Raw genomic sequence first — 17,710 nt, forward strand, 5'->3', positions numbered from 1 at the left:
TTATCAGCACACATGTGCTCACAGACATGTTTATCTGGAAACTTTGTGAAACAGCTGGAAAAATCAGCTGTCAATCTTGATGAATTATTTTGCTGTTTCCTTTTCCCTAGCAAAGTCCTGGAGGTTTGTTGATCCAGCAGTCTTCACCTCTGTTGTGCCTTGACCCTGTGCCTGGTGCTAGAAGCTGAGGAGAGGGAAGGAGCGGGACCCTCCCGGAACTTGTGTCTGGTGTCTGGCTGAGAGCCAGAACATGCCACTACTTTGTTATCCTGCCCTCCTCCATGGATTTCTATATTCCATCATTCTTCTCAAATAAAACTCGGACCTGCTTTTTCCCTTTGAATGCTGAAGGCTCCGTCTCCAAGTTCCCCTGCTGGAAGGCATATTATGAAACGGGATGTACCATCAGAGACCAAGGTAAGAAATCCGAACTGCATGGCCTCACGTAAACCCCACTAGGTCTCTGTTAGGGGCTCCTTCCCCTTTCAACAGGTGTAAGGACAAAAGGCCCATTGTCCTTAGGAGCCTATAGGATAAATAGAAAGAACATGTCCTTGCTAGTTAATCTGCTGGCGATAAAGAGTATTGTTTTATCTCCTGCCATCTCCATGGTTCCATGGGATGAGTTCTATTGTGGCACAAAGTCTGCTTTGTCTTTCCAACCCACTGAGACGTTTAAATTGACCTTTCGTATATTCCTTGGTTGTTACAACCTGAGCACTGAGTTAGTATTATGCACTGAGAGGATTATCAGTTTTTTTTTTCCTACAAGGGCACTATCATCTACAGAGATGCTAGGATGATGAAAAACATCTTCTTGCTTAAAAAAAAAAAAGTCTATTACTTCTTTTTTTTGGGAACAGTTTTAGGTGTATAGAGAAGTTGAACAGAAAGCATGGAGTTCCCATCTACTTCTTCACTTTGCCCTCTTCTGCAGTTTCCCCCATTATTAACACCTTGCATTAGTGTGGTCCATTTGTTGTCACTGATGAACCTGTATGAATACATTGTTATTAACTGAAATCCAGAGTTTATATTATGTTACTCTTTGTATGGCACCATCTAGGAGTTGTCACAAATGTCCGGTGACATGTATCCACCATTATAGTGTCACACACAATGGCTTTCTTGCCCTAAAAATCCTCTATGCTCAACCGATGTATCCCTCTCTCCCGGCAACCAGGGCAACCATTAATCCTTTTACTATCTCCATAGGTTTACTGTTTCCAGAATGCCCTACAGTGGGACTCATACAGTACGTAGTTTCCTTTTCAGATTGGTGTCTTTCCTTAGCAATATGCATTGAAGGCTCCCCCAAGTCTTCTTGTGAGCGGATAGCTCATTTCTTTTTATTGCTGAAGAGCTTCCGCTTAATATTTAAAGCTCGTTTGAGGGGCGCCTGGGTGGCTCAGCGGGTTAAGCCTCTGCTTTCGGCTCAGGTCATGATCTCAGGGTCCTGGGATCGAGCCCCGCATCGGGCTCTCTGCTCAGCAGGGAGCCTGCTTCCCTCTCTCTCTCTGTCTGTCTCTCTGCCTACTTGGGATCTCCCTCTCTGTCAAATAAATAAATAAAATCTTTAAAAAAAAAAAAAAAGCTCGTTTGAGACCAGAATGGTTGCCCCACCCCCACTGGCATTTTCACATTCATGAGATTACTGGTCATCACCTAAATTTTAAAAAGTGGGCTTACGGCATGCGTTATGTGAGAGAATTAAATTCCATTTCAGGATGGTTTCAAGTACCTTCTATACAGCTGAAGAAAGAGCAAATTCTAATATCTCAATCACAGCCGCAATAGAGGTGGTCTGTTTTGGCTGCTGGTAGCACCGATGTTCTTTGCATCTTTTTACCCAGAAGAATTTTATCCATATAGTTAGTGTTTTCCCTAAAATAAATGATCTCCTAATTTTTTTTTTTTTTAGTTCCAGCAACATCAGAGGTCCTACATACCCAATTAGTAATAATACTGATTTTTAAGACACAAATCAAGCATTTTCTTTTTCTCTTTATACTTCCTAAACATCTAGTCCATGCAAACAGTGGTGAAGGAGTTCCCACTCGCTTATCTGGCATCTGATAGCCGTAAACAGTATAGGCTTTCAAATTCACGGTTGCACAGTTAATTTCCTGGCTCTGTCCCTTCCTGCTGTATGTCTTTCAACAAGCCATTTCTCCTCTTCTAGCCTCAGTTTACTCTTCTATAACCCACAGCTCATAGAGGGCTCTATTAAGGCTGGTGTGGATATAGGAGATAATCCATGGAAAGCATGGAGCACAGTTTCAGCAACAAAAAACATCCTTGAGCCTCAACCAGACCACATCAGGGAACAGGCCTGTGTGTAAAGGAAACATTGAGTGTAACATAGGTTCTCATTAAATTATTTCTGACTGATCAAGGGGGCAAAGGAAGGGCAAATCCTTTCACGTTTAGGCTCTCAGAGAACACAGGCATTTATAGAAAGCAGCAGACTTAATTAGGGTCAAGAATGATGGCGGATATTAGGTACCCTGTGCAACCAGACACAACCCACCACACCACTTCTTGTACCTCTTGACTCTGCCACCGCTGGGATGGTCTGCCACCGCTGGGATGGTCCGCTACTGATAATTCACATTCTTCTCTTCCCCACCCTTGAAAAGTCCATTTCCTGAGCAAACACCCTTTGGTAAAATGATTAGCAGACAACCCGGTTCCTAAATTTAATGAAGGATTTCTTCAGGGTGAAAATGATGGTACAGAATAATCTGTCTCTCCTCCTCACCCTTCCCCTGACATCGCTCCGATAAAATACACCATCAGCTCATAGTTACTTAGATGCCAGTGGTGCAAGAAATCCCAATCCCACAAACACAAGGGCTAACGTTATACCCTGGGTGTCATTTTTTAACCCACTTTTGCTTTTTACTCACTTTCATGTTGTAGACAAAGACTCTCTTGCCAAAGACAGGGTAAATAAACTCAGACACATCCTGTCTCCCTTACATCTTTGTTTATCTATAAACTGTCAGAGATACTGATGAAAATCCACTAAAGCATGCTTCAAGCACTTATACCAAGGCCATGTGAGATGGAAGCATGACAGCTTGATGTGAGGGGACGGTATCACCTACGATGATCCCAGCCTGGCTCTGTGTGAAGACATGCATACACATTAAGGATACCAACAAAAGATGACCCACCGTGACAGTTAGGGATGGACTCAATTGTATAAAGAAGCAATAATGGAAAACAAAAACAAAAACAAAGCAAACAAACAAAAAAAAACAGACACAGCCGTGTGACCAGGTAGCTACACAGTGAGGATGTGATGAAGCTTAGAGGTTCAGAGCATGCGTTTCAGGATGAGAACAGATTTGAAACGTGGCTGGACCTTGAACCTTTTAACCAGGCAACCCATTTAACTGTTCCATGCCGCCCTTGCCTCATGTGCAAAATGGCGTAAATCAGTATCTGCCTCAGGCTGGGTGAGTTAAAATACGGCAGGTGCTTGGCTCAGGCAGACTTTGAGTAAGACTTAGCTGTTATTTTGATTGTGTTAATAAGGATTGCAAATCAAGGAGCACCCAATAGGCAGGCAGCAATGCCCCAATTTTATCACCACAAACCTTTCCTTCCAGGGCGTCCTCTGAGGTTAATGTTCTACAGAAAACAATTGGGGAAAGGCTGCCTTAAATAAACAAATCCTGAGATTTTTGTGGTGGGAGTATGGGTTTTGTCTTGGATATCCTCACTAGCAAGTTACAAGTTTTAAAATAATGCTTGTGGTTGTTTCATTAATATTTTGGGCATTGGGTTTGGGGCCAGGAATCCTCAATGCTGTCCTCATTTCTATGGAAAAATCAGATTTCGTTTACATCATTCCTACTTACAGCAACTTTTCTGGGACCCATATCACAAGGGTCTCCCTGAGCCAATGGGCTGTAAGCTTTGCAAAGCAAAATCTTCCCTTTGGCCTCTGTCTGCCTCATCCTGCTCTGGGTCAGAATTCCCTCTTGTGTCCCAGAAACACAGAAGCCATCACCTACCACTTGGGGAGGTACTATGAGCCTAGAAGAAGCATCTCGAGCCTCTCTGGAGAAAGATAAACTGTGTGCATGTTATGGGTATTTTATGATCTGTTATGGATGGATATTCCAGGATGCAGTCTTACAGCTTGACTTTTTTTTTTTTCTTTAAAGCAAGGAAGCTCAGCAGTGAAACTCATTTTCCTCAAGTCCCAAAGTGGTTTTGCAATAAATCTGTGAATTTAATCAGTCTCCTCTGTTGAGGCAATCTTCCTTAATTGGGTTCTTGTGAAGAATAATAGACATGATGACAAAAATACTTAATCTCTGGAAAGGAAGCCAGAGTCTCATCAATAATACTGATGATAAAGCTCCCGTTCCCTAAAAGAAATGGAGCACAGGCTTCTGGTGCAGCCCACGGCACCAGGCTCGACTGGCCTCAGGTACTATTGCTTTTTAGACCCATCGAACGCTTTCTCCTCCTTCCTGGCCAAACAGCAAGAAAATGGAAATCCCAAACTGGAAGACAGGGTTTCCATCGCTTTTGGCCAGTAACGAAGTGGACGACTCAGTAGGCTTCTAGAAATTTTCTAGAAGATTACAAGAGAGTAATGGGGAATGGCATTCCAGAGGAAAACAAACATAGAACACGAATCCAAACAACACGGTTTTGTTTCCTTTCTCTGGTAGGCAATTCCTACTCCTCTCTCTCAAATCCTGGGAGTAGTGGTGGGGTCTGGGAGGGTCCCTGCCGGAACGTACACACACCTATTGGCTATCAGCTGGGATACCAGCCTCGTGACAAAATCAGGCATTGGAACTAGATGCCTCAAGTTCCCCAATTATTGGGCAAAGAGGATGTTCAGATCTAGCTGGGATCTGTCCTACATAGGGTGGGTGTTGAAAGAGGAAGACCCTAAAATTGGAGGCAGGCCTGGAAGGGTTGCACACCCCTGTAGAAGGGGGGTTGAGGAGCAATGGCAGAGGCAGTCTAGATTTTTCCATCCTGGAGAATGAGAGAAGCAAAGCGTGATAATTGAATTAGAGACAGAGGAAAAGGAATGATTTCACAAGGAGGTCATCTGTCCCAGGCCTTCCCCCATGAGCCTGGCATTCCAGCACCCTCTCCATTCTTTGCATGTGAGAGCAGTCCCAACTTGTCTCCCCATCCCCCCCAATCCCCCCCCCCCCGCGCCCCCGTGGCCCTTGGCACTCAACAGATCATGTTGGTGATAAACACAGGAACTCACCTGTGGTCAGCAGACACAGGGCCAAAACTGCAGGAAGAGATGTAAAAAATGCCATCCTCCCTCTGAACTGGACAGAAATGCTTGCTCGCACAACAAAAGATCTAGTGTGCTTGGTCTCCTCTAGCCTCAGGCCTTCACGAGCATGTGAATAGGGGCACTGGTGGGGCACAGATGCAGGAAAAGCCCAGGTTCCCTCGTTTCGGTCCCGAGGTATGGTTTCTCTGCTTCCTCCCACTGGACAGCTTCAGGATGAATTGCTCCCAAAACCAACAGTAAAATTTAGCCACCACTCCTTGCAAGAAAAGAAGAAATCCTCATCTCTTCAGAGAATTTTGTTCAGTGTGAGTCTTGCTGACTTTGGTCTGTGTCTCACACACACACAAGCTGTGGGGGTTTCCAGATGATCCTTCTAAGTAGACCACGCTCTCAACATGGTGTTGTTCCTGGACGAGAAGGATAAGCAACACCTGAGAGCTCATTAAAAATGCAAATTTGTGGTCTCACTCGGTCCTACTGAGTCAAAAGCTCTGGGATTTGGGCCCAGCAATGTGTGTTTCAACAAGCTTCTCGGTAATTCCCAATGCACGCTTTTTTGGAGGACCCTTACCAGAAGCTGATCAGTTCTCTAGAAACCGTTAACATTTTATGCTTGTGTGTTTGCCCCTTCTTTTCAGCCCATTTGGCGTGCTTCTATCTTTTCTGCTTGGCAGACTCCTATTCAGTCTTTAAAGCCCACTAGAAGATACCCTCTCCTATTAGTAAACCTCCCCTGACACCATTCTGTCTACCTAAACAGAATTTATTGCCCCTGATTCGCTTTCTAAGAATACTTCAGGTAGCCACTAATATATTATATGGTAATCATCATGTATCTGTTTTCCACACCAGGCTGTGAGGGCAGGAAAATATCTAATTCCTCAAATGCTTTACACAAAATATCATGGGCGTAGCTCTGGGGACACCAAAATAAAATAATTAAAATATTAACTAAAAAGTGGAATACTGCCTCATTTGCCTAATTCATCATGGCATGTGAGATGAGATTTCCAACCCCTGGCATGTGCTAGCTGTGTCAAGTTGGGCTAGTTACTTAGCCTCTTCAAATCTCATTCATAGGGAAGAAAATTGCTAATAGTATGCACCTTAGTGTTTATAGGATGACTAAGTTAGAAATAATGTGTAACAGAAGCACCTGGGTGGCTCACTTGATTAAGAATCTGACTCTTGATTTCAGTTCAGGTCATGATCTCAGGCTCATGAGAGCCCCACATCAGGTTCTGCACTGAGCATGGAGCCTGCTTAAGATTGTCTCTCTCCCTCTCCCTCTGTGCCCTGCCCTGATCATGCACATACTCTTTCTTTTTCTTTTTCTTTTTTTCACACACTCTTTCTAAGAAAGAAAGAAAGGTAGATGTGTATAGTGCTTAGGCACTGAGTGTATGTTAGTTGTTACTGGTAATTATAATAATGTTAATATCATCATGAAATCACCAGTAACTTGCATTGTTGGTACAGAGAATTGTCTGGTACAGAGATTGTGGGCATCCACGTGAAGATTATTAAAAGATCAGGGTTCTAGGCTTATCTGCTTTACTTGATGGGGTATTTGACACTCAACATAAACAAATTTGACTTGACAACAAATGTTTCGTAAGCTTTGCTTAGGAACTGAACTGGCCCAGTTCAAGGATCGCTGAGTACCGAGAATCCTCCTGGAGTTATTTTGAGGTTGTTTTCGGTCTACACAACAGCCCCCCACACTCCACTCACATCACCTTGAAACAATAATTGGTTCTCAAACTTGATTTCACATGAGAATCACTTGGGAGGCTTCGGGAAAGCATCCGGACGCTCCAGGAAAGCTTGGGAAGCATCGGGGTAAACAAAATCCTGATGCCTGTGTCTAACTCCCGCAGACTCAGGTTGAACTGATAACGACATATGGCTTGGGCATCACTGGGACTCCCAGGTGATTCTCAAGTACAGCCATAGTCTCTCCCTGCTCTGTTACCTCAGTTTGGATCGTCTTGTGTTCACTCTCTGGTTGTCCTAATGTCCCCTTCTCAACACGTGTTCGTGCCTGGGACCCTGGCAGGACCCACAGGGAAAGCTAGGGTGGGGGGAGTCCATGACACACGGGCAGACCCACTGTAGGCATTATATCTACAGACGCAGCAGCTTCTTTATCTCTCGAGGCAGCATTTTTTGCCTGCGTACCTGCGTAGGAGATGGAATGGAGAGAGTCCCAGAGAAGAGTCCCAGGCAAGGAAGAAGCTGCAGGAAAACATGTAGCAGGAACCTCACATGCCATTTGATAACCATCAGCTCGAAGATTCAGATCTTGCCAGGTCAATGCATTGGTGGGGGCAGGACACAAAGGAGTGAAAGGTGCCTTGCTTCTGGCCCGGCCCATTTCTTCCCCTTGGGAGCAGAGAACACAGCAACAAAGGGGATTTTGAAACCTTAACCCCACGAACTGTGTAAGATTGAACACAGGCAAATGAATCATTCATTGAAATCTCTTCGAGTTCTTGCATACCACTACCCAATGATGAAGGCGCTTCCCCATTCAGAAGTGGAAATAAATTCTAAGAATAATAACCTTTTCATTAAAAAGCTAGGCTGTAATTTTTCCAGGGGTCAACTGGGTGCCATGCATATTTTTATAATCTCTTTGGGCTGAGTCGGAGTGGGGCTGGCTTGGTGCTATTATGGTAGCAGGGATTTTGGTGTGTGTGTTTTCTCTCCTCTCTGAGGTTGTGGTAGACAAGAAAGCATTCACATTTTGCAACTCTGTAATGAAAATGACACCCCCTACTTCATGGTTTGGGGCTGTTTTTCCAGAAGTGGGCACAGATGGTGTTTCTGTCTCCTCCAGAGAATATTTTAGGATGTAAAGTCTCTGAAATAAATTATTCAACTGAGACCAAAATAGTCTTCTGGAAAAAATCATATGTGAATAGGAAATAAGAGCAGCCTGGCCCAGCCTGAAAAAAAATTTTAAATGCAGCTGGTTTTTAGACATGGTAATATTTGTAATAATGTTTGTATTGGGTATGTAATGAGACCTGGAATTGTGGAAGGCGGTGCTGTTTTATCCAGGAAATTTAGTGATTGTTTGGTCTTCCCTCCCCTTCCCTCCCTTTCTCTCCTCCTCTTCCACCCTCTCCACCTCCCTTTCACTTCCCTCCCCTCCCCTTCTTTTCCCTTCGCTCTGCTCCCTCCCCTTCCCTATCTCCCCTTATCTTCTCCTTTCCCCCCCCCTTTCTCTGTCCCCCCGCCCTGGGACTGGTGAAGAGTTGGCAATAGTCCATACTTCTAAAACTTTGATAAGAATATGAATCACCTGGGGACATTTAGGGGGCACCTGGGCAGCTCCGTGGGTTAAAGCCTCTGCCTTCGGCTCAGGTCATGATCTCAGGGTCCTGGGATCGAGTCCCATGTCAGGGGCGGGGGGGGGGGGTCTCTGCTCAGCAGGGAGCCTGCTTCCTCCTCTCTCTCTGCCTGCCTCTGCCTACTTGTGATCTCTGTTTGTCAAATAAATAAATAAAATCTTTAAAAAAAATGCACATTTAGATTCTGTAGTTCTGGAGTGAGACCCGTTGCATTTCCAGCCAGCTCCCAGGTTAGGTGGCTATTCCTGGTCTGCAGATCATTCTTTGAGTAACAAGTGCTAGAGGACGTTCAGATAAATTATATACTGGGGGAAAGCTATGCTTTGCCAAACTACTAAATTAACTATTTCATTCATCCCTTCAATAAATATTTACTGAAGCCTGCTTAGTGCTGGGCACAGAGCCAGATGTTGGAATAAAGTGGTGAGCATCACAGACCCCATCCCTGACATTTTTGAGCTTAGAGCCTAGTGTGCATGATAAACAGCCATCAGATGATCCCCTATGGAAATACAACTATATCAAGTCCGGGGAAGGAGAGGTATAGGAGCAATGAGATTATCAAATCAGGTGCTTTCATGAAAGGGTCAGAAAAGGCTTCCCTGAGGATGTGACGGTGAGCTGAGCTCTGCAGGGTAACCCCAACAGTCCTTACTATGGTGGTAGCAAGCAGCTCACCATTCCTGAACATTTACACAGGCCTGGTACCCTACTGTTTCTGTGCATTGTCTCATTCAGTTATCACAGTGTCTGCATAAGGTAGGTGCTATTATCCAGTTTTACAGAAGAGAGAGCTGAGGCTTAGAAAACGCACGGGAAGTCACAGAGTGAGGACACAGCAAATTCATGACCTAAGTGCTGGTTATACATATTCTTAGTGATGCCCGCAAGTGCTTGCACGTCTGGGCGAGGACAGGAACGAGGACGACCACTCACCCCCACTGAATCAGCTGAAATGGCTTCTTTGCTCCTTGTTGTCACAACCCTAGAGAAACTTGGGTTTCTATGAAAGAACCAGGGAAACTCCAGGCAGGAGCTAAAGGTATGCTTTGCCGATAACTTGCTATGCATTTCGGCAAAGATCTCGAAAGCGACCACATTTCCAGCACCTTCTGTGTGCTGGAAACTTCTCCAGGAGCTTAACGTAGGATTAGCTCAAGTTTTTAAGTTCATTTCGTGAGACCCAAATTATGTTTTAATAGCTGCATTTTACAGGTGAGGAAACTGAAGAAACTTGGAGAAGCTGGAGGGGCACAGTTTGTAATGGGGCTGGTTTGGATGCGGGAGACGGGCCAGTACAGTGAGACAGTTCTCAGTGTGGTCGAAGATTCCTTCAACTGGCCAAAGGTTTTTTAAGAGGCCTGTGTGGTCACAACGATTACCTTAAAAATGCCAAGACATTGTTTAACTCTGTGTGTGTGTGTGTGTGTGTGTGTGTGTGTGTGTGTTAACATGTGCCCTGATGGTTCAAAAGCCTTGCTCAGCAAAGCTATTGCTGCCTTGGCAAAAATTTTAATTCTTTTTATAGTGATGTTAATTTTATAAGTTGAAGTCACTTTTCTCCTAGCCATATTACATGAGGACTTTTGACAAACATGCTCACGTAAATCAATAAAGTTTCGGAAGATACCAACATAACTGGAAGCTAACACTTAGAAATCTATGCTAAATCAATGAGCAGAGGGCCCCGGGATGATAGCCTGGTATTACTTGTTGCCAGTAATACAGTTCAGACTTTCAAGCAAAAATCAGAATTTTGGAAAACGTGTCTCTGCCAGCATTAGCTTGTCAGCTTTCCATTTCATAAGGCCTTTTTACAATGAAAGCAGTGACAGTAATGAGCCTGTTTAAAAAAAAAATTTTTTTTTTAAGATTTTCAAAATTCACTGAACTGGTATTTTCCAAATGTCCAATGCATAGTGTTAAAAAAACCCCAAAAACATGCATGGCTAAAAGAGCCATCAAAAATACAAAATGACTCATGGAATTGACTATAACAAAGTATGAAAAATTTCTTGATGTGATTTTGGATTCCATGCTACAACTAACCTTTATGAAAACAATAGTTGTCATACTATCAAAAGTAGCACTTTCGCACACTGTCAAAGAAGAACACCTACAATTATCTGAAAAGCTATTAAACTATTCTTTTCCAATTGTGTATCCGTATGAAGTTGGATTTTCTTCGTATCCTTCAATCAAAACAGCATAAAATAGCAGGTTGAAGGCAGAAGCAGATGGGCTCGTCAAGCTAGCTTCCACTAAGTCAGACATTAAATGTACAACAATGCTACTCTTAGCCAAATGTTTTTTGTTTGGGGAAACATAATTATTTATCTTAACATGTTATTTATGGTAACATATAGTTAGTGTACGATTGTTGTTTAAAATGAGTTAATGAGGAAGTATTTTTTAACTTAGTTTCACTTTAAATGCAGTAACTATTGACAGGTATAAGGCACATAAACAAAGCTCTTTTGGGGTCTCGGTACTTTTTAGGAGTGTTAGGGGCTCCTGAGATTAAAAAAAAAAGTGTGAGGATTTGGGGCATATGCACTTAAGAACATGGACTCTGGGGGTGCTTGGGTGGCTCAGTTGGTTAAGCATCTGTCTTTGACTCAGGTCATGATCACAGGGTCCTGGGATTGAGTCCCACATACGGCTCCCCTCTCAGTGGGGAGCCTACTTCTCCCTCTCCTGCTCCCCCGGCTTATGCTTTCTTTCTGTCAAATACATAAAATCTTGAAAGAAAGAAAGAAAGAAAAGAAAGAAAGAAAGAAAGAAAGAAAGAAAGAAAGAAAGAAAGAAAGAAAGAAAGAAACCCATCTCCCAAGGGTTATCTAGCATTGGGTAAAGGATTGCCACTCCCTCTGCCTTCTTTTTCCCATCCATATACTGGGTGTAAAGACAATAATTCCTATCTCCTGGGGTTGTAGTGAATGCTGAACAAGTTAATACAGGTAAGTTCTGAGAACACTGCCTGACAGTGTTAGTTCTCGTCTAATTGCAGAATCAGTGTTCTTTGCACTGGATTCCATTTTTTGAGCATTAATTTCCTTATTTCTGAGATTTTTTTTTTAAAGATGCCTCTCTAGGGGCACCTGGGTGTCTCAGTGGGTTAAAGCCTCTGCCTTCGGCTCAGGTCATGATCCCAGGGTCCTGGGATAGAGCCCCTGCATCGGGCTCTCTGCTCCTCGGGGAGCCTGCTTCCTCCTCTCTTTCTGTCTGCTTCTCTGCCTACTTTCGATCTCTCCCTCTGTCAAATAAATAAATAAAATCTTTAAAAAAAAAAAAAAAGATGCCTCTCTAGCTTGGCTATTGCATCTCCTGAAAATATGTTCCCTACAGATTAAAAATACAGCACTATAGCATTCTAGCTAGAAATGGTGCTAGCTTAGAAAACAGTGCTGTTTAGCCTCCGAGTGGAGGATACACACACTGTGTCGACAAACAAAGTTACTTGAAAAGCACCTCAGATCTGCTCTCCGGATTTGAACTTCGATAGTTTTTGGACTATGCTGATTCTGATCAAGGGTGTTGGTTATGAAAGCACCCTGAACATGCCAACAAACATCAAGTTGCATTCTGTTTTCCTGCAAATATTTATGGAGCTCCTCCTGCGTGATAAGCACTGTTCTAGGTGTGGGAATAAAACAGGAAAGCAAACGATGGCAGGAATGTATATTCTGGGTGTGTCTATCAGGGGAGAGACAGATAATAAATAAGAAACACACAGAGCATGGTCACTGATGAGAGGTACAAGGAAGAGAGATAAAGCAGGTAGAGGGGAAAGGACATGTGCTGTGAATGTGGATTGCATGTAACATCAGGGCATTGGGAAAGGCTGCACTGCAGATTCTGGAATAAAGACCTGAGGGAGGGAAGCACGTTCATATCTGGGTAAAAGAATTCCAGGCACAGGGAAGCCATGTGCAAAGACAAAACAGGAATCTTCCTGGCGTGTTGTGGGGATAACAAGGAGGCCCATGTGGCTGGAGTTGAGTGACTGAGACAGGAGTAGAAGATGGGGTCATGGTAGTAAGTGGTGGCAGATCACAGAGGGCCTTGTCGACTTCTAGACGCTGATTTGGGAAACCACTGGAGACTTCTGAGAAGGGAAATGACAGGGGCTGACCTTCATGTTAAGAGAAGCAGAGACTCCGACTAGAATGGTTTTTTAAAGAATTTACTTATTTAGAGCACATGGGAGCATGAGAGAGGGGCGGGGCAGAGGGAGAAGGAAAGAGAGAATTTCCAGCAGACTCTGCGCCCAGTGTGGAGCCCAATGCAAGGATCGATCTCAGGATCCTGAGATCATGACCTAAGCTAAAACCAGGAGTCTGTTGCTTAACTGTTTGAGCCACTCAGCACCACTCCCTCCCCCACTCGGATATTTAATGCAACAAACATGACAAGAGATCCTGGCAGTGTGAGTCCATGTGGCTGCAATGGAAGTGGTGATGTGGGCAGATGCCAAATTCATTTTGAAGTTAGAGCCAACAGGAGCTGCGAATGAATGGGACATGTGGTTTGGGAGAAAGAAGCGAGTCCAGGATCACTGTAAAGCCTGAGTGCATGGAAGAGTGCAGTGCCAAGAACCAAGGCAAGGAAAACTGGGGAAAGCAGCAGCTTTGGTGGGAGCCATGAGAAGAACAGAGCTTGGGGTCCAGTACGTGAATCTGGGAATGCTTACTAGGCATCCATATTTCTTCAGATAAGCTCAAGGAGGATCCCAGTCAGGAGAAGTGGCTGATACATTGTTAGGAATTGCTAAGAAAATGAAGAGGAAGGTGGTTGTATATTTCTTTGTTGAGGAAAAAAAAAGAAAAGCCTGAAAAATTACAAAGAAGGGTGTGTGTGTGTGTGTGTGTGCGCGCGCGCGTCTTTTAACGTCATTCTAGGACAGTTCCAGAACTTCACACTCAACGCCAGGTGCAGTCTTATTAATGTTTTGGAAGAAAAGATGATCTGTTTTGAGACACAATGCCTCCACTTGTGGAACTAGAATTAGCTCAGCTCTCACTTCCCTGTGTACGGAGATCTCTAATTGGCCATCCATGCATGTCCCCGCCGGCTGGAAGAGTGAAATTTCTGAGGCTCACCTGTTCACGACTCACACTGCATCTGGTTTTTAGATTCATTTTAATTTTTCATAGCTACTTTTGCCTTTCTCAGAAACGTAACTTGCTCGACTGCACCCTTCCCTTCTCACCCATGCTGTTCTTGAGTCTGGCTGCCTGATCCACAGTCATTAATAATAAAAACAGCATTTCCCAATTTAGTATCATCTGCAGATTGCATCAATGTGCCTTTGGTATTTTTATCCAGATATTTCCAAAAGATGTCCAATAACGTGAGTAATCATCTTACAATTAAAGTAAGGGAAAGGTTAGTTGTTGTTTTTTTTTTTTTTGTCTTGTTTTAGGATAAAAAGGGACATGCTTTCTGTTGCTTTTAATAGCTCCAGTGCTTTGAAAACAGAAAAGAAAAAAAAGAGCAGGGACAGATTTTTATTTTTCTGAGGATGCCAATCTGTTTGTGAGCTGGGGAGAATCGGTCAGAAGCTCAAGTAAGATGTTCTTTATCCATATCATGCCACACGTGTTTTCAAAACAAAGACGAGCAAGAAATGCAGATTTCATAACCTAAAATCTCCTTAGCTTTATTAGATCCCAATAAGGGAATGCAATGGCCAAATAAAATACACTAATGTGTTTTGACACGATTCTCATGTCTTTCTTCTTCCTGAGCCAAATGGGGTTTCCAGCCATACAGAGCCAGGGCAGGGCTGTCCAGCCACCAGTTGGGTTCCATTTTTGTGCAGAACATATACGTCCATCTACTTAACGGGCCATCTGAGTATTAGTCTACATGTCAACAATGATGCAAACGTGACATCTGTTGGCTTGCGAGTTGCTCCAGCTCTTGTGTGCTGACAACTTTACGAAGTCATGGGACAGGACTTGGAAAGGAATTGTTTTGCTGGGGATACATTTCATGGCTCAGCTGCAGGCTGAAGACTGCGGGAAGGAATTTACTTTCGGCAACTTGGTGAATCCACGGAGTAGGTCCATTCAATTTCAGTTCTGCACAGCTGGCTGAATGAGGAGCTTTCTCTTTCTCTTCTCAGAGCTGAGAGACATCTCTTGAATGATTTTGGAATGACAATTGCCAACTCTCTGGATAATTTTTGTTTTGTTTCTCTCAACTGGGGTATTTCTTCTCATGTTTTCCTCATCTTAAGATTTTTTTTTTTTTTTTTTTTGGCTAATATATGAGGTTTTTCTTTTCTTTTTCTTTTTATGGTTGGTTGCACCAGACATCAAGTTGGGTTAGCTTCACGAAAAAAATGAGGATTTAGTACAAAGATGCAGAGGTGCTGTAATGAAATTGTGAGCAGAAATGCAGTGAGGCCTCAGAAAATTCTAGAATAGTGAGCTGTAGGGACGGCAGGGACCAGAGAGTATACACTCTCCATCTCTGCTTGTATCTGCACACCTGTTTCATTTTCTTTTGTCCCAGCAGACTCATCTTCTCTGCTCCTTATTCCACATGGTGGGGAAAAGATGCCCACCCACAGCTCCCCAGGCCATGTGTTGTAGTTCCAGGCACATGAAATGACTGGATCGATTCCACTCTCTATCTCTCAGCTCTAATTCCAGATTTCTGGGGGAAATTGACCCACCATGCTTCAGGCTTCTACCCCTGGTTCAGTTATCTGTGAAATTCCCAAGCATGGCTTCTGTCAGTCCCTTAACCTCAGGGAATGTTTGTGAGCAGTTCAGAAACTCTAAAACGTGTCTACTGTTATTGTAGGAAAATGCCTGGGGACAGATGAATTTGGATAAAGAAAAATACCAGGACACTAGAAAGGAATATTCTAATCTCATTTTTCCTACATAGTAGGAAATGGTATTCCAAACATCTTACCCCCCACATCCCCAGAAACTGTCAAACGATCCTCAGGAGTGATGAAGCAGATGGGTTGAAAAATCAGGCTCATACTAAGACTTGGCATTTGCTACCTGATTTCAGCCACAATGCATCTTTCCTCTGATGGTGTCATTTACTAGGGGAGAACATAAAGTCTTTAGCAAACACATTTCAAGTACTTATAAGTCTTAAAACCAAAAGGAAGTGGGAAGCTCATTGGTCCTCTTGATTTAGGACTTTGACACATGGACAAATATCAGTTTGCAAGGATTCCATTTAGTTCGTTCAAAGAATATTTTCTGAGCAATTTGCCCTCCATGTCAGATGCACTGTTAGGCAGTTATCGTTATGACTTTTGGGTTGCGAGAATCTGAAAACTTAAGTATGTAAGTATTAAAGTTACATACTTGAAAAACTTGGAGTAGCACTGACTAAACCAAGTAGGCAAAGTTTCAAATGTCATGAGGATTTGGCCTCTTTGAATATTTTTACTCCAATTTCTTTGTGTCTACTTTATTACAACACAGTCTTCTCTATTTGGTGACTCTAGATTTTTTTAAACCATCTGATTCAAATCTTAGAGAAAAGAAGAAGAGTTTCCACTCCTCCATCTCTCCTCCCTCTCCAGCTCCTTTCTCTTGTTCATTCCAGCAAAAGTCCAAGGCTTAGCCTTGATTGGCCATGATCAGTCATGGACCTGTTCTCAAGCTAGTCACTGAGTCCAGAGGAGGTGGTGCTTTGATGGGCCAAGCTGGGTCACAAGAGCAATCCTGGAGTTAGAACAGAGAGGACGCCAACCTAACTTACAGGGATTGACAGTCAGGGAGGGATTGTTCCCCAAAGGAAACTCAGGATGCTGACACCCAAAGAAGGGTGGAATAGATGCTGTGAAGGCAAGCCCCACAAAAATCCCCCATTTAGGCCAAGGAAGACGGAGAAACATACAAGTTACAGTCATTAATACCTAATGGTAATAGGTGCACTAAATGACATATTTGGAGAACAAAGGTGAGAAGCCATTCATTCTGAGAAATTCAGGAGTGGGTTTTTTTTCAGAAAAGGTAACATTTGTGGTGGGCCTGGAAGGATATGAAGATGCAAATAGGTCAAAATGGTGGGTGACGGGGAGAGGACACTGTAGGCAGAGAGAGCAGTATATAAAGACACTGTGAGATGTCTAAGGGGTGATACATTTTGGAAGATATTACCAGTGTGTATTGAGAGCACACAGGTTAATACAAATACAACATTTCTGACCTTTGAGGACTGGCATCAGTGTATAAGTGTATTTACTGAAGATTCACATGTATAAGGCTTGAGGTCTCAAATTATAGACAAGTACGGACATGTTATGTGCAAGGATGAAATCAGCAGGGACCGTGACTTTAGTCAGATTTGGTATGAATCCTGCCTCAACCACCTACTAGCTGTATGACTCTGGAGAAATAACCGAAGTTGTTTAACTTGAGCATTTCTATCTGTAGGATCGTGATGTGTCTATGGTGTATTGCCTTTCTGAAAACAAAAATGAAAATAACTGAGATGGCTTACACCAACTACCCAAAATGGCATCTGAGCTGTAACAGATAATAAATACTAGTTATTCCCTCTTCCAATTCTCCATGTAGACACTCATACTGTTTCTTCTAAGAACATGAAATTGATTTGCTTCTGACTGGGCTGTGCATAAATACTGGGAATTGAAAAAAAAATTTCTTTTGCTCTCACAGATCCACTCTCTAGCTTTGTCCAGTCTGCCCAGTATCTCAAGATACCGGCCTTCAGAGAGTGTATTAACAGCTTCTCATGCTCTCTGGCTAATGGTAGGCTCAGCAAAATAGACCCTAGCACATGGAGGTAGGAAAGAATAGATTAGATTGGAGCTTTTATTCTCCAGATTCCTCTCCTATAAAATTGTCATGGTTCTTTTCAGACAGGCTTCTCCACCCATCTACCATCCTCTCTCCCTCTCTCCGTCCCCCAGCCCCCCACCCCATGTTTTACATCAGACCTAGAAATATACACAGTGCTGCAAGCTGTACTAGATGTCTTTGTCCATTAGGGCTGGTATAACTACATAACATAGACTGGGTGGCTTCTAAAAGAAACTTATTTCTCGGAGTTCTGC

General features: G+C 43.3%; 1 long non-coding RNA gene across 8 annotated transcripts in view; it reads left to right on the forward strand.

The window, feature by feature from the left end:
* The window catches only part of LOC116873525, a 327,269-nt gene that overhangs the window by 104,477 nt on the left and 205,082 nt on the right, over positions 1–17,710 (forward strand). For all 8 annotated transcript variants that reach the window (XR_004383842.1, XR_004383838.1, XR_004383843.1 and 5 more), the window contains exon 2: positions 111–417. This is a non-coding gene — a long non-coding RNA (uncharacterized LOC116873525). The remainder of the gene's footprint in view (positions 1–110; positions 418–17,710) is intronic.

This window comes from Lontra canadensis, unplaced genomic scaffold (assembly GCF_010015895.1).
Source record: "Lontra canadensis isolate GAN:19392208 unplaced genomic scaffold, GSC_riverotter_1.0 scaffold34, whole genome shotgun sequence".
Lineage (NCBI taxonomy): Eukaryota > Metazoa > Chordata > Mammalia > Carnivora > Mustelidae > Lontra > Lontra canadensis.